A 23,198-nucleotide genomic window follows, 5' to 3' on the forward strand; every position below is an offset into this window, starting at 1 on the left:
TGCTTATGTTTAGCTAGTAAGTTGAAACTTTTAATGTACTTATTTAGTTTGAGTAATATCTTTGTTTTATATTGTCTGATATGAATATAGCCACCCCTGCTTTCTTTTGATTAGTATTTGCATGCTTTTTTCATTGTGCTCTATTATCCTAAATAAGACATCGTTAGGAAAGGGTAGTTTTTGGAATGTTTTTACTTTGTGTGCCTTTTGTTATTTTAAATAACATTTTGATTTTAGAATGTATCATTTTATCAAATGTGACCTAAGATCCTTTAATTTTATTTTAAGGTATGAGGATATAAGTGTTCGTCACATAATTAGAAAAACTTTTGTATTATTACGTTACATTCTTGGAGGGAATCTGAAAGGTAATTTCCTGTGGATATTTTTTTGAATTTGAATGCTGAAATGCTGTTTTGCATTGTCTCAAACATGTACATATAATCTAAAAAAAAATTTAAACATCGAAATTCCTTCTTTTTAATGAATTATTTTTTGAAGTATGACAAACTTCTTCTTTAAGCAGCATGTCTTGAAAGTAATTAGTACTTTAATACTTTTATTATCTTTTAAGTTTAATGTAAATTGAAGCCACTTCCTTAATTTATGTCAAACAGCTTATTGCCAGCATGGGAGTGCAGATATTGTGTGTTATAGCTTATGATATCCCAAAGTAGAACATTTTATTCAGTGGCATGAGCTGGCACAGTGGGCTAGATTATTCTAATTCATTTGGGTAAGTGAACTGCAGCTTAGAAAGTTCATGTACAAAAATGCACTGTCACAATTTCCTTTTGATTCTTTACAAGTAAGAAACTGGTTTTAGGATTTCAGCATCTTAATTTCTATTGTCTTTATTTCATGCAGGTAATTAATTTTCATCTTATTTTAAATTAAAATCTACCTACATGTCTCTATTTGTTCATTTGCTTATTAATAGAGAGTCTCCCTCTGTCCCCCGGGCTGGAGTGCAGTGGCATGATCATAGCTTACTGCAGCCTCGAACTCCTTGTCTGAAGCAATCCTCCCACCTCAGCCTCCTCAGTAGCTAGGAATACAGGTGTGCACCACCACGCCCAGCTAATTGTTTTAAAAAAGTTTTTTCATAGAGATGGGGTCTTGCTGTGTTGCCTAAGCCGTACCGACACATATTTAGATGCCTATGCTTTGTTTGTTAATTTTTTTTTTTTTAAGAATTAAAATCTCATTTGAAAATATTTTGTCTCATGATTACTAACAGGTTGGTTCTGGAAGCTCAGGTTCTACATGTAAATGTACCTGCCTTAGTTCATCTTGTGTTGCTATAAGAGAATCTCACAGATTGGGTACATGATCAGAACAGTTTCTGTTCTGATCATGAACAGAAACTTATTTGACTTATGGTTCTGGAGACTGGAAAGTCCAAGAGCATAGTGCTGGCATCTGGCAAGGGCCTTTGTGCTTGTCATCTCATGGCAACAGGTGGAAAGATGAGAACAAGAGCAGGCCCATTGAACAAAACTACTCTTGTGATAATGTTATTAATCCATTCATGAGGGTGGAACCCTCATGACCTAATCACCTTTTAACAGTCCCACCTGTTAATACTGTCACGTGGTGTGTTAGTCCGTTCTCACATTGCTATAAAGAGGTACCTGAGACTGGATAATTTATGAAGAAAAGAGGTTTAATTGACTCACATTTCCAAAGGCTGTACAGGAAGCATGGCTGGGGAGACTTCAGGAAACCAACAGTCATGGTAGAAGATGAAGGGGAAGCAGGCACATCTTCACATTGTGGAGCAAGAGAGAGAGAGAGGAAAGGGTGAAGTGCTATACACTTTAAAACAACCAGATCTCGTGAGAACTCTCTCTCATGAGAACAGCAAATGGGAAGTCTGCTTCCATGAACTAATTACCTTCCACAAGGACCCTCCTCCAACACTGAGGATTACAGTTCCACGTAAGATTTGGGTGGTGATACAGAACCAAACCATATCACATGGCAGTTAAATTTGAATATGAGTTTTGGAGGGGACATTCAAACCACGGCATTTTGCTCCTCATTCCACAAAACTCATGTTCTTCTCATAAACAGCAGCCCCAAAAGTTGTTCCAGCATAAACTCAAAAGTCCAAACTCCAGAGTCTTATTGAAATCAAATATAAAAATAAATAAATAAATAAACAAACAAATCAGATACAGTTGAAACTCAAGGTGCTATCATCCCAAGGCAGATTCCTCTCCCACTGTGAGTCTGTGAAATTAACAAGCTATATGCTTTTTAAATACAAGTGGCAAAGGTATAGGAGAGACATTACTGTTACAAAACAGAGAAATAGATAAGAAGAAGGGGATAACTGGTCCCAATTAAGTCCAAAACCTAACAGAGAAAACATTACTTTTTTTTTTTTTTGAGATTGGGTCTCGCTCTGTCTCCCAGGTGGCTGGAGTGCGGTGGCACAATCACAACTCACTGCAGCCTGGACCTCCTGGGCTCAAGTGATCCTCCCACCTCAGCCTCCTGAGTAGCTGGGACTACAGGCATGCATCAACACGCCTGGCTTTTTTTTTTTTTTAACTTATTATAGAGGTTATAGCTCTCTATGTTGCCCAGATTGGTTGAAAGTAACCATGCAGCTCCTTCAGTATTTTGCTTAGAAATTTCTTCTGCCAGATATCTTAGTGCATTGAGCTTAAATTCTGCCTTCCATAAAGCCTTTTGGGCATGGACATAATTAAACCAAGTTCTTTGCAACTTTATAACAAGGATTGCCTTTACTCAAGTTTCCAATGCCTTGTTCTTCATTTCTATCTGAGACCTCATCAGAATAGCCTTTACTGTCCATATTTCTACCAAGATTCTAATCATGATCTCTTAAGTTATTTGTAAGAAGTTTCAAACTTGGCCTACAGCTCATCTTCTGAGCCCTTAACAGAATTGTCCTAAGCTTTCCATTTATGTCAATCTAAGCTTTTTCTAGCCTGTTCCTCCAAATATTTCCAGCCTCTACCCATTACCTAGTTCCAAAACTACGTTCAGATATTCAGATATTTGTTATATAGCAACAGCCCTACTCCTTGGTACTGTGCTACTATAACAAATACCACAGGCTGGGTAATTTATAAAGAGAGGGTCTTCATCTATGGTGGAAGGTAGAAGGTGGAAAGGCAAGCAAGGGTGAAAGTGAGACAGAGAGGGCCACACTTACTTTTTTTTCCCTTTGAGACAGAGTCTCGCTCTGTTGCCCAGGCTGGAGTGCAGTAATGTGATCTCAGCTTACCGCAAACTCCACCTCCTGGGTTCAAGTGATTCTCCTGCCTCAGTCTCCCAAGTAGCTGGGATTACAAGCATGCGCCACCACACCTGGCTGGTTTTTCTATTTTTTGTAGACCTGGGGTTTTACCATGTTGGCCGGGCTGGTCTTGAACTCCTGACCTTGAGAGATCCACCCACCTCGGCCTCCCCAAAGTACTGGGATTACAGGCATGAGCCACCGTGCCTGGCCTGGTGTTTACTTAGTTTTGTGGTAGATATTAATATTTAATATTTAAAAATATAATATTTTGTTTATGGGTTTGGGTCTCCTATCCTGGTTGCTCTGTATAGACGTATGAGGAGTTTCAAAAACTATACTGCCTCTACCACAATATTTTTCAGGATCCTCCTGGGTTTTTTGTTTGTTTGTTTGTTTTGAGACGGAGTGTCACTCTCATTGCCCAGGCTGGAGTGCAATGGCGTGATCTCGGCTCACTGCAACCTCTGTCTCCTGGGTTCAAGCGATTTTCCTGCCTCAGCCTGCCAAGTAGCTGGGATTACAGGCATGTACCACCACGCCCGGCTAATTTTTTGTATTTTTAGTAGAGATGGGGTTTCACCATGGCCAGGCTGGTCTTGAACTCCTGACCTCAGGAGATCTGCCCACCTTGGTCCCCCAGAGTGCTGGGATTACAGGCATGAGCCGCCCTGCCCAGCCCCTCCTGGGTGTTTTTTACAAAGTTAAATTTATTAAATTTAAAGGGCTGTCTTTGAAATTATGTACTGCTAAAATCTTCTTTAATTTAGGAGAGGCTGGTTTTTACAGATGGTAACTGCTCCTTCTTTTTAAAGTCCTTCCTTTATGAAATACAAACTTGGCAACAGTTTTATTTTGGAGATTTTACTAGGTTGTGAAATCTAGCATTTTGATGACCATTTATCTCCTCAGTTCCCTAAAGCAGGAAAAATAAGTGACTTCTCAAAGGTTACAGTGTTAATAAATGGCAGCACCTGTATCTAAATATTTATTTTATGATTCTACATGAATCATCTCTGAACTGGTTATAGGAAGTGACTGAGTGAAAGAGAACTCTGTTTAGAAAGTGTTTTACCAGGCAGGTGTGGTGGCTCATGTCTGTAATCCCGGCACTTTGCGAGGCTGAGGTGGGAGGATTGCTTGAACCCAGCAGTTTGAGACCAGTCTGGGCAACATAGCGAGACCCCATCTTTACCAAAAATTTAAAAAGTAGTTGGGTGTATTAGTCCACTTTCATGCTGCTGATAAAGACATACCCATGACCAGGCAATTTACAAAAGAAAGAGGTTTAGTGAACTCACAGTTCCATGAGGATGGAGAGGCCTCACAATCGTGGTGGAAGGTGAAAGGCACATCTCACATGGTGGCAGACAAGGGAAGACAGTGAGAGCCAAGCGAAAGGGATTTCCCCTTATAGAACCATCAGATCTTGTGAGACTTATTCACTACAACTGGAACAGTATGGGGGAAACCACCCCCATGATTCAATTATCTCCCATTGAGTCCCTCCTACAACATGAGGGAATTATGGGAGTTATAATCCAAGATGACATTTGGGTGGGGACACATCCAAACCATATCTTCCACCCCGGCCCCTCCCAAATCTCATGTTCTCACATTTCAAAACCAAGCATGCCTTCTCAACAGTCCCCCAAAGCCTTAACTCATTTCATCATTAACTCAAATGTCCACAGTCCAAAGCCTTAACTGTTACAAGGAAAGTCCCTTCTGCCTATGAGCCTGTAAAATCGAAAGCAAATTAGTTATTTTCTAGATATAATGGGGGTATAGGCATTGGGCAAATACAGCTATTCCAAAGGGGAGAAATTGGCCAAAACAAAGGAGCTACAGGCCCCATGCAAGCCCAAAATCCAGTGGGGCAGTCAAATATTAAAGTTCCAGAATGATCTCCTTTGACTCCATGTCTCACATCCAGGTCACGCTGATGCAAGAGGTGGGTTCCCATGGTCTTGGGCAGCTCTGCCCTTGTGTTCTTGCAGGGTACAGCCTCCCTCCCAGCTGCTTTCACAGGCTGGCATTGAGTGTCTGCAGCTTTTCCAGGCACATGGTGCAAGCTGTCAGTACTTACACCATTTTAGGGTCTAGAAGATGGTGGCCCTTTTCTCACAGCTCCACAAGGTGGTGCCCCAGTAGGAACTTTGTGTGGGGGCTCTGACCCCACATTTCCCTTCTGCACTGCCCTAGCAGAGGTTCTCCATGAGGGCCCCACCCTGCCGCAAACTTCTGCCTGGACATCCAGGCATTTCCGTACATCCTCTGAAATCTAGGCAGAGGTTCCCAAACCCCAATACTTGACTTCTATGCACTTGCAGGCTCAACACCACGTGGAAGCTGCCAAGGTTTGAGGCTTGCACCCTCTGAAGCCATGGCCTGAGCTCTATGTTGGCCCCTTTCAGCCATGGCTGGAGCAACTGGGACACAGGGCACCAAGTCCCTAGGCTGCACACAGCACAGGAACCCTGTGGCTGACCCACTTTTTCCTCATAGGCCTCTGGGTCTGCAGTGGGAGCAGCTGCTGTGAAGACCTCTGACATACCCTGGAGACATTTTCCCCATTGTCTTGGGGATTAATATTTGGCTCCTCATTACTTATGCAAATTTATGCAGTCGGCTTGAATTTCTCCTCAGAAAATGGGATTTTCTTTTCTATCATGTGGTCAGGCGGCAAATTGTCTGAACTTTTATGCTCTGCTTCCCTTATAAAAACTGAATGCCTTTAACAGCACCCAAGTCACCTCTTGAATGCTTTGCTGTTGAGAAATTTCTTCCGCCAGACACCCTAAATCATCTCTCTCAAGTTCAAAGTTCCACAAATCTCTAGGGAGTGGCAAAATGCCTCTAGCCTCTTGCTAAAACATAACAAGAGTCACCTTTACTCCAGTTCCCAACAAGTTTCTCATTTCCATCTGAGACCACCTAAGCCTGGACTTTATTGTCCATATTGCTGTCAGCATTTTGGGCAAAGCCATTCAACAAGTCTCTAGGAAGCTCTAAACTTTCCCACATTTTCCTGTCTTCTTCTGACCCCTGCAAACTGTTCCAATCCCTGACTATTACCCAGTTCCAAAGTTGATTCCACATTTTTGGGTATCCACAGCAGCACCCCACTCTGCTGGTAGTAATTTGCTGTATTAGTCTGCTTTCATGCTGCTGATAAAGGCACACCCAAGACTGGGCAATTTACAAAAGAAAGAGGTTTAATGGATTCACAGTTCCATGTGGTGGACTCACAGTTCTACGTGGATGGAGAGACCTCACAATCATGGTGGAAGATGAAAGGCATGTCTCACAAGGCAGCAGACAGAAGACAGTGAGAGCCAAGCAATAGGGGTTCCCCCTTATAGAACCATCAGATCTCATGAGACTTATTCACTACCACGAGAACAGTATGGGGGAAACCGCCCCCACGATTCGATTTTCTCCCACTGGGTCCCTCCCACAACATGAGGGAATTATCGGAGCTACAATTCAAGATGACTTTTGGGTGGGGACACAGCAAAACCATATCACTGGGTGTGGTGGTGCATGCATGCCTTTAGTCCCAGTAACTCAGGAGGCTGAGATGGGAGGATTGCTTGAGCCTGAGAGTTCAAGACTGCAGTGAGCCATGGTTGCACTACTGCACACCAGCCTGGGCAGTGGAGTGAGATCCTATTTCAAAAAAAAAAGGAAAGTGTTTTACCTTTCAGCTAACATGCTGGCTTAGGACTCCTTTCTGGGTAGTGTGAGAAATACTCCTTGGGAGTTTGGAGATAAGATTTTTGGCAGCTTCCTGATTATTAAGAATTCAGTGTCCAGTTAATTCTTGACTGTGATGCTGCCTCTTTTGAATTTGTTTTGTAAGAAGCTGAAAATGTCTCTGAATATATGAGGTGCTGTGAGAGCTAGGGAACTCATAAGGCATATGTATTAGTTTCCTACTGCTGCTGTAACAGCTGTAAAAAATCACTAATTGGGTGGCTTAAAACAACACAAATTTATTATCTTATGGTTCTGGAGGTCAGTAATGTGAAATAATTTTCACTGGGCTAAAATGAAAATGGCAGTAGGGCTGGGGATTTTTAGCATCTCTTAGGGAGAATCTATTTCTTGCCTTTTCCTGCTTCTTAGAGACTGCTTGCTGTTCAAATGAAATGGTGCATTTCCCCCAAAGAGGTGATCAATTAACACTGTATAGTCTATTCATGTATTCAATAATTCGAATTTTTTTAAGTGTAGTTAATTATTTAACCTATACAGAATCATTGTATACTATCTCTCCTCATATCTGGGGTTTGGAAATGGTGGTGCAGCAGAACAGAGACACATCCAAGGTCTAAAACATGAAGTGTGTGGTGTGTGTGTTTGTGTGTGTGTATGTGTGTATGTGTGTGTGTATTTTCACAAGTGGAAGTGGGGTGAGCTGGAGGTTATTGAGTCTCAGGCACCACAGAATCACTGTTGACATTTGTTGTTATTGCAACAAGGAACTCCTTTAGTCAGCATTGAGGGAAGTAGGCTGGCAACCTCTTTAAGTTGTGCACCAGGATAGGAGAGACTATCTTGCACTTATAACACCCAAATAATTTTTGGTGTTTCACTCATACAGAGTTTGGCTTAGAGATTAAAGCTCCTTCTATCTTGTGATGCCACCATCACAAGGTTCTCAAGGTTGTTGTGGGAGAAGAGAAGGCTAAAGGAGCTCATAGAATGCCTTTAATGGTAAGTCCTGAAATTGGCTTGTATCACATCTGCCCACACTACTTTGTCTACACTACTTTGTCTACAATTCAAGTGACCAAAATATAAATAAGGCTAGGAAATATGATTTTCCTGCACATTTAATAGGAACTGCTATGGTTATAATCCAACTAGGATGGGGATTTGGAAAGGGATAGAGTAGAAGAGGAAATGGTGGTTAGATCTCATCTCTTTTCATTACTTCAGCAAGATTTTTACCCTGCCTTGACAGTACCATTTGGCACTTGCTGCTTGGGCTGTTGCTGTGGATTTCTGTATTGGTGGGACAGACAATGATTGACCTAAGGCAACATCAGGGACTTAAGAACCATACACATTACACATTTTTCTCTCACCTATTCTTTCAGCATCACCAGTGTCTACCTTTCACCTGAGGTGGCCCCCAACCCTATTTCAAGACAGTTGACACAGATCTCTTGAAGTTTTTGGTTGGTTCCTCAGGTCAATGATTTCTTTCTTTTCTTTTCTTTTTTTTTTTTTTTAGTAGTTCTAGGTGGATTTTGGGGAAGAGAACCGGCAGCCTTTTGCAGTTCATTGTCTTAAGGGGAACTGGACACCTTCCTGACTTCTGATTAAAACATTTTTAGGACAAAAACTCCAACCTTACCTTACCTAAAAAACCGTTTAGTTTCTTGTCCTCGTAAACAGAACAAACAGTTTATTGCTAGGGTCTAGGGATGATGGTAATGACATGATGGCACCATGACCCAGAGAATAGCAGAAAACTTTGTATTGGGTTACCTATGAAATGTAGTTCTTTCTTTAGGAAGCAAATTATCTTTCTTTCAACCACTGATACTATCTTTATCTTCTCTCTTCAGGTCGGGTTAAAGGTCTGAAACAATAATTAAAAAATCAACTTATCAAAAATACTTTGCTTCACATTTTTCGTGTGTAATTAGTGTTGCAAGGCACCCAAAAGAAGAAATACTGAAAACAATTTGTGGCCAGGCACAGTGGCTCATACTTGTAATCCCAGCACTTTGGGAGGACAAGGCGGGAGAATTGCTTGAGGCCAGGAGTTTGAGACCAGCCTTGTCAGCATAGTGAGACCCTGTCTCTAAATAAATGAATAGATTTGATTTGGTAAAATAAGTATCCTGACCAATAAAGAAAAGTTAATAGATTGAAAATGGTAAAGTTTCTAAAATAAGTCAACAATTTCATCAAACATCTTTACAGTGTATAGCTTATTTAAACATATATATACTTTTCTAGTTATTGTGCAAAACAGGCACTAGAGACATGAATGAGTGCATTGTTAAATTTATAAATATTATTAAAAGATTAATTTGTGTGTGTATGTGTTTGAGACAGGGTCTCACTCTGTTGCCCAGGCTAGACTGCAGTGGTGTGATCTCAGCTCACTGTAACCTCCTCCCTGGCTCAAGTGATCTCTTACTGCAGCCCCCAAGTAGCTGGGACTACATGCATGTGCTACCACACCCAGCTAGTATTTTTTGTAGAGACGAGATTTTGCCATATTGCTTATGCTGGTCTCAAACTCCTGGATTCAAGTGATCTATCTGCCTTTGGCCTCCTAGAGTGCTGGGATTACAGGTGTGAGCCACTGCACCCAGCCAAGCCCATTATTCATTTTTGCCACTAAGACTAAACTAACTAAAAAACAAAACAAAACCCAAAAAGCCCATTGGTTATATGAATTAACATTACAGAGTAGCAGACCAATTAACATTATTAAATTAAGTCAACAACATGAAGAGATATATACTTAAATTCCATATTGAGTTTATGCAGCGATGTAGAAATAAAACTATTAGGAGGAAAAATCTGTTACGGTCACTACTGATTACATACCTCTTTATGCTGGTGATTGATTTTAGGGGCTTTTATTGAATTAAATTTACATACTTTATGTCATGATTCAAAAATGGGGTTTGACTCAAAGTTTAGTTACATTAAGGATTAAAATATTTTTACATTAAAACTATATATGTTACAAAAAGACTGCATGGTCGCATATGTAGAATCTAAAAAAGTTGGATTTAGAAATAGGAAGATGATGGTTATCAGGGGCTAAAGGTTGGGGATGGGAGTGATTGGGGAGGTGTTGGTCAAAGGAGACAAAATTTCGGTTTGACAGGAGGAATGAGTTCAAGAGAGCTATTGTAAAACGTGGTGACTACAGTTAATAACAATGTATTATATTCTTAAAAATTGCTAAGAGAGTAGATTTTGTGTTTTCACCACAAAAAAGACATGTGAGATAATGCATATGTTAATTAGCTTGATGCAGCTATTCCACAATGTATATTTCAAAACAACATGTTGTGCATAAATATGTACAATTGTGACTTGTCAATTAAAATACATAAATATGCATTTAAAAATCATTATTAAGAGGTGAATTTTGATAATCTTAAACCTGCTCTAACAGGACTAAAAATTTTCACCGAATTTTTAAGAAATAAAAAAAGTTTTACTATGTTATTTATTAATAGGAAAAGGTCAACAAAGTGTTGAGAAACGCTGCTTCTGCTTTTGTATATGTCTCTAGCTGTTTGTTATTGTGACCAGTGGAACTTTGAAGAGAGTTTTACAGTGGTGCTTGCAGGGTGTTGCTCCATATCTCTATCTTGTGGAGTAACTTTGTATATTTTATCATCTTCCTTAAAGGGACAGCGTGAATACTAAGTTTTTCCTTGGAGAAATCAGCTGCCACTTTTCTTTTTCCTATGGGAAAATTTTAGAAGATGTTGAAGAAATCCCAAGTATTCATAAATATTACTTATCAAATGAGAAATTTTGGTCAGAATCTTGGTTAGGAAAAATGTGGGTAATTACATGTTATAGATGAAGAGCTGGGTTTTCTAAAAGTCAGTTTTGTTAGGTTTACTGCAAAATTAATAAAAAGGACTGATATATAAGCTTTGCAAAGTGAGTCTATTTCTCCAGTAGATGGCGCTGTACACTAATGATATTGTGCTACTGCATGGCAAACAAGGGAATGCAGCCGATGAGATAATAATATTAAACTTAAGTAAACCAATATGTAGTACAATTCAATATTTTACCTATTCATTATGTAACTAGAGGCAAAATATAATTTTATTCCATATATCTCTATCTATCTATCTATATGTTATTTTCTGGTTATCTGTGGAGAATGTGTACAGTTGATTGGTGGAGTTAGTGAGTTTTTATTGGTCTGTCCTTACACTTTCAGTCAGTACTCTAATGACCAAGAAAATGTAAAAGATTTTATTATTATTATTATTATTATTTTTCAGACAAGGTCTTGCTGTATCGCCCAGGCTGGAGTGCAGTGGTGTGATCACTGCAGCCTGAAACTCCTGGTTTCAAGCGATCCTCCCACCTTAGCCTCTGGAGTAATTAGGACTACAGGCACTCACCACCATGCCCAGCTAATGTTTTTATTTTTCATAGAGATGGATTCTCCCTGTGTTTCCCAGGCTGGTCTCAAACTCCTGGCCTCAAGCAGGACTCCTGCTTTGGCCTTCCAAAGTGCTGGGATTACAGGCATGAGCCACTGTGCCCAGCTAATATTTTCAATATACAGTTGAAATTATTTTAAATGGCTTCCACTCAATGATTTGCCAAAATAATGGAAGTTCTGCATTCCCACTGATATTAACATACTGACTGATTTCTATGGTGTGCCTGATACTAAGGCTAATAGATGAATGTCTTGTAGATACTTCTGCATTTACCAGTTGATTTCTCTACTTAAAAAGTAGTATCAGGTGTGTTTGTTCTCAAACCTGTTTATACTAATTGTATCTGTGATCATAATTATATAATTATATTAAAGTAAACTAATGGAAATTTCATTATAAAAAGCATTCTCTCTAGGAAAACTAAGATGAATGTTTTGGAACAATCAATAAAGGTGAATCACTAAAAAAAAATTACTATCAAAGAGGTGTGAGAAAACTGAATAAAAGCCCTACAGGCCGGGAGTAGTGGCTCGCACCTGTTATCCTAGCACTTTAGGAGGCTGAGGTGGGAGCCTCGTTTGAGGCCAGGGGTTAAAGAACAGCCTGGGCAACATAGGGAGATCATATCTCTACAAAAAATTTTACAAAAGTAGCCGGATATGGTGGTATGTGCCTGTAGTCTAAGCTACTCAGGAGGCTGAGGTGGGAGGATCACTTGAGCCCAGGAATTTGAGGCTGCAGTGAGCTATGACCACACCACTGCACTCCAGCCTGGATGACAGAGCCAAACACTGTCTCTAAAAAAAATTAAAATAAAAAATAAAAAATATTTTATTATTGTTTGGCATATAAATCATGCTTGACTTCTGCAGTGTACCTAATGTATACTGTTTTATAGTATACAATGTTATAAAGATACACTGTGAATACAAGTAATACCTAGAAAATAGAAGTTAAAAGAAGTTACTAATTGAAGAATTATCACTCAGCTAATAAATTTTATACATCAGGGTTTATAAGGAGTTTTGGTTAAGGTATAGATCAGCTTAACTCTTTTCTTCACAGTCTACTCTCTGTCCCTTATTAGTATCTTGCTACACATGTTCAGTCATCTTTTTATAATTTGTCTCACATTTTTTCTCAATATTTTATATAAAAGGAGAAACATACTAGTATTCCAATGATCACCAGGACTTGAGCCATCCAATGGGAAAATGGAAATTGCAACTATATCTCTTCACAAGTCTTCTAATGTCATCTTACCCTTCTGACTATTCTTTTTCCTCTTCTGTCAACACATACTTGTACCTTTTAATATCCTCTTACCATTTTGACTATTATTTTTTCTTCTCTTTCAGCAATACTTGTACCTTTTTATAGTATTGATGGAGGCATTTACTTGCATGTATCACTTTTCTAAGACCAAATTCACTTTTTTTCCTCAATTTTTCATAAGTATCATGTCAGTTGGGGCCTTTAAATCAGCCTGCCAACATATTTTCTAATTCTGGAGATCAAGCAAATTTGATTTTCATTTACTTCTTTTAATGAACCTGCAATCCCATTGCTATATCATGCTGCCAAGGCAGAAAGATTAAAATCTGGCCCCTCTAAAATTCCCAGATTATACAGTGATTAAACTATTCAGTAGTCATCCTAAGTGAGTATATAAGTCTTCTCCAGTGTAGCTGAGGTGTATACTGTTTCATCAGCTTAGTGAGGCATCCACTCCATGCATGTATGGCTTCATCTTTTTAAATTGATGCCAGTCTTGACCAGTCTTTTGGAAGAGAGCACCCTCTAGTGTCACTATTTGGGGTAACACGTGTATTTTATCGTGATGAAATGCTACTGAAAACACCATTTGGGCTTGATTCAGTAATTCAATACTCCCTAAAATTTCCAGTCGTTCTTTGATTATTGGGGCCAGTGTTAATACAGACACTACAAAGGTTAACATCAGGTACTTGTGGCCTGAGTGCAATTTAAATATAAATTGGCCCCAAGAAGAAGTCAGTTGGCTGTATTTAACTTTCATATTTTTTCAGAAACCTTTAACTTTTTCAAAAAGTTTATTCTATATGTGGAGGCTTCAAAAAGTTTATGGAAAAATGGAATTAAAAGATAAAAAATATAAACTTTATTTCTCAACATAAGTGTCATCAAGTTCAGGACACTTTTGTTGGTAATGATACCAGCCATTTAGTCCATCCCTAAAGAACTGAGGGTCCTAGGAATTTAACCATGTCAGTGCGGTCATTTTTACATCATTAGCTGATGAAAAATGAATGCCTTTTACATATTTTTTAAGATTAGGAAACACAAAGAAGTCAGAAGGAGCCAAATCAGGACTATAAGGTGAATGCTTAATGATTTCCCATCAGAACTCTCACAAAATTGCCCTTGTTTGATGAGAGGAATGAGCAGGAGCATTGCTGTGGGGGAGGAGGCCTCTCTGGTGAAGCTTTTCTAGGCATTTTTCTGCTAAAGCTTTAGCTAACTTTCTCAAAACACTTTCATAATAAGCAGATGTTGTCATTCTTTGGCCTTCTAGAAAGTCAACAATCAAAATGCCTCGAACATCTTAAAAAACTGTTGCCATGGCCTTTGCTCTTGACCAGTCCACTTTTGCTTTGACTGGACCACTTTCACTTTTTGGTAGCCATTGCTTTGGTTGGACTTGGTCTTCAGGATCATACTGGTATAAAACCATGTTTATCTCTGTTACAGTCTTCAAAGAAATGCTTCAGGATCTTGATCCTACTTATTTAAAATTTCCATTGAAAGCTCTGCTGTTGTCTGCAGCTGATCTGGGTACAATGGTTTTGGCACCCATCGGGTAGAAAGTTTGCTCAGGTTTATTCTTCAATCAGAATTGTGTAAGCTGATTCCATTGAGACGTCTGTGGTGTTAGTTATTGTTTCTGCTGTTAATCATTGGTCCTGTTCAGTTAGGGCATGGTCACGATAATTTTTTTTTTTCTTGAAAATAGAGGTGAACAATCTGCTGCAGTGAGCTTCATCTTCAATATTGTCTGGTCCCTTCTTTTTTTCTTTTCTTTTCTTTTCTTTTTTTTTTTTTTGTTCAGGTGGGATCTTGCTGTATTGCCCTGGCTGGCCTCGAACTCCTAGGCTCAAGTGATCCACCCACCTTGGCATCTCAACGTGCTGGTATTACAGGCATAAGCCACCATGCTTTGCCTTAATTTTTAATTTTTAAATTTTTTGTAGAGATGAGGTCTGGCTATGTTACCCAGGCAGCTCTTGAACTCCTGGCCTCAAGTAATTCTCCTGTCTTAGCCTCCCAGAGTGCTGGTATTACAGGCATGAGGCACCACACCTGGCCCCAAACCTTTAATTTAATTCCTGACAGTTGCTTTTGTTAAAGTGTTAGCAAAGCCTAAAATATAGTAGGCTTCCATTCTAGTTACTACTCATTTATTGGTCCCTGCAGTACTGATAGAGGTCTAATGTGGTCCACTTAGCTGAATTCTTTTTTTTTTTTTTGAAACGGAGTCTCACTCTGTCACCCAGGCTGGAGTGTAGCGGCACGATCTTGACTCCATGCAAACTCCGCCTCATGGGTTCAGGCCATTCTCCTGCCTCAGCCTCCCGAGTAGCTGGGACTGCAGGTGCCCACAACCACGTACGGCTAATTTTTTTTTTTTTTTTTGTATTTTTGGTAGAGACAGGGTTTCACCGTGTTAGCCAGGATGGTCTTGATCTCCTGACCTTGTGATCTGCCTGCCTTGGCCTCCCAAAGTGCTGGGATTACAGGCGTGAGCCATTGTGCCCAGCCAGCTGAATTCTTAAAGCCTATGTTCCCAAACTTTTTTTCATGATGCCCTTAGTGTCTTAATATTTTTATGCTGCTTCTGAGCTATTGTTCTCTCTTGTTCCATACTGATTTTTGCATGCTACTTGCTTTTTATCCCAGTAAGTGCTGTAAATCCAGATTTGTAAAGATATGAACTCATTGAATACAATGTAGTGAGATCTAATGATCCAACAGTGAACCTTCTTGAACTAGTAGTTCACATAGTGTTCAACAGATGTCATTGCTTCTCTTGAAAATTTAAAATATTTAATCCCTCTGTGTTTGCTGCAGTGTTAGGGAATCCTTGACATACAGGTCAAGAACCATAGGTTTGAGGCCATCTTCAAGGAATTACTATTGACTTTATATGGGTGTGTGGTATAGTTAGACTCTAATTCTTATAATAATAGTCCTCTAACTGTTAGAGGACTATTTATTAATCACAGATAGGATTCATTCTTGTTTGTGTGTATGTGTATCATAAAATGCACATAACATAAATTTTACCGTCTTAAGTGGATAGTTCAGTGGCATTAAGTAGATTCACAATGTTGTAGAAACGTTACTGTTAGTAACTTCCAGAACTTTTCATCATCTCAAGCAGAAACTCTGTACCCATTAAGCAGTATCTCCATATTGCCCCTCCCCTGGCTCCTGATAACCTCTATTCTACTTTCTATCTCTATGAATCTGCCTATTCTAGGGACCTCATATAAGTGGAATCATAAAGTAGTTGTCCTTTTGTATCATTTTACGTTCCTACCAGCAATACACAAGGGTTCCAGTTTCTCCATGACCTTACCAATGCTTAGTATTTTCAATTTTTTTTTTTTTTGAGACGAACTCTTGTTCTGTCACCCAGGCTAGAGTGCAGTGGCACGATCACGGCTCACTGCAACCTCCGCCTCCCGGGTTCAAATGATTCTCCTGTCTCAGCCTCCTGAGTAGCTGGGATTACAGGCGCATGCCACCACGCCCAGCTAATTTTTGTATTTTAGTAGAGACAGGGTTTCACTGTGTTGCTTAGGCTGGTCTCGAACGCCTGAGCTCAGGCAATCCACCCACCTTGGCCTCCCAAACTGCTAGGATTACAGACACTGGGATTACGCGCCTGGCCTCAATTTTTTAATAATAGTCATCTTGCTGGGTATGAGTCATATGTCATTGTGGTTTTGACATAGATTTTTCTAATAGCTCATGATGTTGAGCATCTTTTCATGTGTGTATTAGCCATTTGTATGTCTTCTTTGGAGAAATGTCTAATCAAGCCCCCCTCCCACTTTTTTTGTCTATTGAAGGCTGTAGTAGTGTGTTTCTTTTGAGGCTTTTCTAAATTATTATTATTATCATTTTTGAGACCCTTGTCACCCAGGCTGGAGTGCATTGGTGCAATCTCGGCTTACTGCAGCCTCTGCCTCCCAGGTTCAAGCGATTCTCCTGCCTCAGCCTCCTGAGTAGCTGGGACTACAGGCATGCCCCACCACGCTTGGCTAATTTTTTGTATTTTTAGTAGAGACGGGGTTTCTCTATGTTGGGCAGGCTGGTCTTGAACTCCTGACCTCAGGTGATCTATCTGCCTCGGCCTCCCAAAGTGCTGGGATCACAGGTGTGAGCTACCACGCCTGGCCTCCAAATTATTTGTGCCCTCTGTTCCTTGTTGTGTGTGATCAGTGACAGCTGTTCCTTTAGCTCATGTTCAGCTAGTGTGTTTATAGAGTTTTCCTTGAATGCCAAGGCCTCTTTCAGTCTTTGCAAATTGCTTTGTGCTGGGACACTCCTTTAGCCCTTAGTTGGGCTTAATCTGATCCAGGGGATCATCCTGAGGTGAAAGTTTAAGATCTCAGGTCTTTTCTGGGAATGCCTCTTGCCTGGGCATGTGCTGGCTTTCTAGATTCCCTGGTATACTTGGCTGCTTGTCATGTGGTCACGTGTTAATTTCCCAGAAAGTCTTGCTCCAGCTTCTCTTTCAGGCCATAGATGGTCTGTCATATGTCTTCCCCAGTCATTTCTTGGCCTGGGTCTCTGTGGATCTGTTGTCACTTTGCAGCCTGTACAAGCAGTACCTGCCACTTTTCCTACCTGAGTTCTGAGCTAGGTGAAACAGAGGAGTGCCTTGTGTCAGTCCTTAAATATCCCCTAGACAGGTCAGCACAGACATGCACAACAATTTGTCTATCAGATCTACTCTGCTCCCTCTAGTTAGAGGGAGGGAACTGCTTCAAGTACAAGACTCCCACTGCACCAGGTAGGGGATGGGGGAAGAGCAAGTGAATAAAGCCATATAATACTGTGCTATCATTTTGAAGAGACTTTTTCTTGATTTGATGTTTTTTTTTGATTGCTGTAAACCTTTGACTGTTTTCTATAGCTCCAGCCAGCAAAGTTGGTTCAGACAGTTTCTGCTTTGGTTTTTTAAAAAATTCTCTCTGGGATAACAAGAGCATACATTTTTCTAGTCCACTATTTTGCTAACATCTCCCCCTTTGACTTTTTTAAAAAAGTTTTATTGTTGTTGTTTGTAGAGGCTGGGTCTTGTGTTGCTCAGGCTGGTCTTCAACTCCTGGCCTTAAATGATCATGCCACCTTGAAGTTTTGATCTTAAGTAGTTAACTTTTGCACCCAACTTGGTGGGTGGTTTGTGTCTGGCTAAGACACTGTGCAGGTGCTCAGAGATATGTGATTGCTGTTTAAGGAAGGAGAGAATCTGTGTAGTTGAACTCTAACCCTTGAGCCAGTTTGGTCTCCATATTCTCGTGGACTGCTTGGTTAAGTCCTGCTCACTGACTGTTATGGTTTGTTTTGGTATGTGAACATTTCCCTTTCTTCGTTTTGAGCTTGTTTTTTTTTTTTGAAATTTTGAAATTTTTTTCTTCTCTTAGAGACAGAGTCTCAGTCTATTACCTAGGCTGGAGTACAATAGCGCCATCATAGCTCATTGTAACCTTGAACTCTTAGACTCAAGTGATCCTCCTTCCTTGGTCACCAAAGCAGCTGAGAGTTACAGGCAAATACTATCTTCTCCCTTCTGTGAAATAATTATTCAATGAATTTTACAAGAAAGTAAATGCTGTATATTCTCTTTTATTTTGCAATATATGTTTTAACTGTTATAAATGATTGCAAACATACACAAAAGTAGAGAAATAGAATCACAATGCCTATGTATGTATTACCCAAGTTTGACAGTTATCCTTCATGGTTTGTGTTGGTTAATCTTGTTTCATATATATCCCATATTCTACCTGTCCTGTGAATCCTGCTCTTTCCCCCCCAGCTCCCATTCTCACCCCAGGATAATACTTATTAGTGAAACAAACTTCCCTCAGGAGGCACATAATGTTTGTCTTTTTGTAATAGTTTTAATAGTTATGACAGGATAAATATTCAGTTTTGGTTTCCCTTCATTCTATTTGAGTTTGAGAGAAGATTTTCTTAATGAATTAATAATATAAAATGTCAGGTTAGTCATACAGCCATTTTGCAGGTAGTAATCATGATTATGTTATATAAATCACCACATCATAGAGATGAAACTTTCTTGAAAGAAGTGCTATTCAGGGCCGGGTGCAGTGGCTCACGCCTGTAATCCCAACACTTCGGGAGGCGGAGGCTGGTGATCGCTTGAGCCTAGGAGTTCAAGACCAGTCTGGGCAACACGGTGAAACCCCACTTCTACCAAAAAAAAAAAAATTAGATGGGTGTGACGGCTCATACCAGTGGTGCAGCTACTCAGGAGGCCAAGGCAGGGGTATTGCTTGAGCATGGGAGCTGGAGGTTGCAGTGAGCCAAGATCACATCACTGCTCTGCAGCCTGGGCAACAGAATGAGACCCAGTCTCAAAAAAAAAGTAATATATATATTTATTTTTTAATGAAAAATGAAAAGTCATCAGTGTCTTTTGGGAAGTCTTTTAAAAGTAGCATACATTGCTTAATTTTTTTTTTTTTTTTTGAGATGGAGTCTGACTCTGTTGCCCAGGCTGGAGTGCGGTGGCGCTCGGCTCACTGCAAACTCTGCCTCCCAGGTTCACACCTTTCTCCTGCTTCAGCCTCCTGAGCAGCTGGGACTATAGGTGCCCACCACCACGCCCAGCTAATTTTTTGTATTCTTAGTAGAGACGGAGTTTCACCATGTTAGCCAGGATGGTCTCTATCTCCTGACCTCGTGATCCGCCCACCTCAGCCTCCCAAAGTGCTGGGATTACAGGCGTGAGCCACCGCACCTGGCCTGCTTAATTTACTTAATACTTGGACAGAAACACTGTGCAACTGTATTAGTATTAATTTTATAGATAATATTTTTAGCTCAGTTGATTTGTCATTTTGAGATAGCTTTTAAAAAATGTGTCTTCAGAAACAAATTTGTAGTTGAACATATATTTCTGGATCCTAAGAAACTATAATGTGGTAAAAAAGAGTACAACACTTACATAAAATTTATAGTTGAAAGTATAATTTTAAGTTGCAGGAAGAATAAAACTAATTGTTTCTTCAAGGAAATTTGTATGTATAGTTCAGCTTGTTTTATTTTTTCTTTTCATAATGCATTTTTATCCCATGTTATGGAACATCTGTTTTGGGATCATATTTTTACTACATGCTTTTCATTAATGAAAACATTTATTAAGAATGACTCAAGAAATTAAATCAGCTTTTGTAGTTTCTCAGAAAAATGAATGGAGGAGGCTGTGACATTCTTGATAATGAACAAGAAATTGGAACTATAAGTCTAATTTATTTTACTATCTTTAAAATCTTCACTTCTAGTAATTGTATTCTATAACCTGTAAGCTGACTTTAATATTACAGTTTTTAAAAATGAAGTACGTAGGCTGCATGCAGCACTGTCCTTTGGGATTGATTAGCTACAGTAATTTTAGCAACTTACATAGATAAATATTGTATTTTTTGGTGTTTCTTTGAGACATGTCTTACTCTGTCGCCCAGGCTGGAGTGTAGTGTGCAATTATGGCTCAATTATAAAATTGTCATTACATGTTTAAAACTCAAAGTATGACTTGTTATTAGGATATATTTATTCTTCCGTATATGCCTCTGTTTGTTAAGGTCTTCTTTGTTAGTATTTATTGTTAAACTACAGAAAATATGGAAAATCGCTAAATGGTTTTTGTTCAATTTGAGAAAAATCTGTTAGTAAGCATTATAATATATGATGAATTAAAGACCTAAATGATTATTTTTAACTTTATTTTTGAAAACATTTTCTGATAGCCATTCTTTTGTTTGATTTCAAGTGGCTACTTATCACAGTTGTCATTATAGATAAATTTAGCTTACTCTAATACATTTTCAGCTTTGATTTGCCAGGAACTTCAGGTGGCTGTATGGAAATGTAAACCTTTGTATGAAGGAGTGTATCAGTGCGTCAGAACTTGGCACCCACACGGATCTTAAGAAAACAGGCTATTTGTTCCCTGGAGAAACTATTCTGTAAGATGACTTTGTTTTTATATTCTGCTCTGTGCTAGATTAAGTGATTTAGTTTAGTTTTGCTTAGGGCAAAACGTTTCAGGATATTTTAGAAAATCCTGGTATGCGATTACCTTCTGAAAATAATACTAGTTTTACAATTTTGCTTTTTATCAGTAGGCTTTGCAGTGCCATATTCATTCTCAAAGTGTCATTTGCAGCTGGCACTAAAGACTACTGCAGTATTCAAAATAGTATATTGTCTTACCCTCCAAATTTTGAAAATGTGGAAGCCATATATTTGAAGCACCAAGTATTAATTTCCTCTTAATTTGATGTCCTTTTATGGTTAGTTTTTAGAGAAACTACCAGTAGGTGACACACACACACATACACACACACACACACACACACACACACAGGTTTATTATAAGAATTGACCTACGTGATTGTGGAGGCTAACAAGTCCCAAGATCTGCAGTCAGAAAGCTGATGACCCTGGAGAGCCAGTAGCGCAATTCTGGTGCCAGTTTGAAGGCCTGAGATCTAGGAGAGCTGATAGTATATTTCCATTTTAACGACTACTGAGCTTGAGCCCCAAAAGAGTGAATATTTCATAGTCTGAAGGCAGTAAAGGACTGATGTCCCAGCCGAAGGCAGTAAGGCAAGAGGAGATCCCTCTTGCTTTCTAGAGATCAGTCTTTTTGTTCTATTCAGGACCTTGACTGATTAAATGGCCCACCTACATTAGGGAGGGCAGTCCACTTTCCCCAGTACACTGATTCAAATGTTAATCTCATCCAGAAACAACCTCACAGACACACCTAGAATAATGCTTGTAAATATCTGGCCAGCCCATGGCCTAGTCAGGTTGACACATAAAATTAGGCTAGGTTCAGTGACTCATGCCTATAATCCCAGCACTTTGGGAGGCCGAGGTGGGAGAATCGCTTGAGTCCAGAAGTTTGAGACCAGCCTGGGCAAGATAGTGAGGACTGGTCTCTATTACGGGTGCGGCAGGGTGTGGGGGTGAGGGAGTGGGGGTGGGGAGGTGGGCGGAAACCGTTACATTGACCTTCAATGATGGGATGTAATTAGTCTTTTTTCATGGTAATTTTTTGAACACTGAAGCATAAACAAAGGGGAACTATCTGTGATAGACATAAAATGTAATAATACAAAACAATTTATTTTCATTATAAATTTTTTAAACTTTAGAATCCTGAATTTAGACTCCTGAATTCTGAGACAATTGTAAATAGTCCCTAACTGAACTAAGAAATGTGATTTTTAGAAACATTTGTTTAATTCTCAGAAACTCTTACATTTTGAACTTCTCTATTCCAAGAAATTCTTGCCATATGTATTAGTTTATTTTGAACTTTTTAGGCTAGTTAATCCAAGCAAACACGCCAGCAAGCAAGCAGTCAATCAATCATAACAAAGTATAATTATAAAAGATTAATTAGGCAATAATAGTTTTTTCAAAGTTTCAAGGGTGTCATGAAGATCACTGTCTTTCTATTCATTTTGGGCCTCTCGGTGGTAATATAATGTCCTTCAAGGTTTCCTATTAAATTCCATATTATTTATAAATATTTAATTATTAAATTAGAAGTAATACATGCACCCAATTAAAAAACCAAATTATACCTATAAATATAAAATGAAATATAAATGTTTCTTTCCCTCATTCTGTCTCCCCACCCCAACTCATAGGCCCTTTCTTCAGACTAACCACTGGTAATAGTTTCTTATGTATACTTCTGTAAAAAAACAATGTGCCTATTCAAGCATGTATATATATGTGAGTATAATTTTTCTGTTTTTAATTTATCCATACTTTGTGCCTGTATTGTTTTGACCAAGGATATATTTGTATAGGAAATCTATTTGTCTTATTCACCATTTTATATCTAACTCCTATAATATTGTCTGGCTCATAGTATACACATAGTATATATAGATCTTTTGCATTTATGGTATAAACCATATAGGTTTTCCATATGGTTGAGCCACATTTTATTTATACCAGTTCTCTATTGACGGACATTTATGTTAGTTCTAGTTTCTTGCTAGTCATGTCCCTCCACCTGTCCATCCACCTGTCTGTTCATCAAATGTTTACTGAGTCCATATTTTATGCCAGATACTCTTCTAAGGATAGGGAGATGGAGGAGAAAAATCAAGGGCCCTGTTTACATGTAAGTTGCTGAGATATATCAAAAACAATGAAATAAAATCTAAACAGATCAGTTTCATGAAGGCAGTAGTGCAGGTAATGTGATGAGAAAAGAGTTTCTACTTTAGATGGGATGGCCAGGCAAAACCTTTATTAAGAGATGACTTTTGAGCAAGGCCTGCATAATGAGAGAAATGGCTTAGAGATCTAGAAGAGAGAATTCTAGGCATAGAGTATAATAGCAAGATAAAAGCTCTGAGGCAAGAATAAGCTTGGTGTGTTCGAAGAACAGAAAGAAGACCAGCATGACTGGAGCA

General features: G+C 39.2%; 1 protein-coding gene across 50 annotated transcripts in view; it reads left to right on the forward strand.

The window, feature by feature from the left end:
* Nucleotides 1-23,198, forward strand: part of MIPOL1 (mirror-image polydactyly 1) — a 387,061-nt gene that overhangs the window by 22,958 nt on the left and 340,905 nt on the right. For 18 of the 50 annotated variants that reach the window (XM_008957156.6, XM_034937464.4, XM_063596043.1 and 15 more), the window contains one exon: nucleotides 20,584-20,720. The exons of 20 other annotated variants lie outside the window; for them this stretch is intronic. The gene's annotated coding sequence lies outside the window, so the exon portion shown is untranslated. Of the gene's footprint in view, nucleotides 1-288; nucleotides 369-7,883; nucleotides 7,997-20,583; nucleotides 20,721-22,418; nucleotides 22,507-23,198 lie in introns of all 50 variants that reach the window. 12 more of the 50 variants (XM_057299818.2, XM_055097514.2, XM_055097517.2 and 9 more) reach the window with 5 other exon arrangements.

The sequence above is a fragment of the Pan paniscus genome, chromosome 15 (assembly GCF_029289425.2).
Source record: "Pan paniscus chromosome 15, NHGRI_mPanPan1-v2.0_pri, whole genome shotgun sequence".
Classification (NCBI taxonomy): Eukaryota; Metazoa; Chordata; class Mammalia; order Primates; family Hominidae; genus Pan; species Pan paniscus.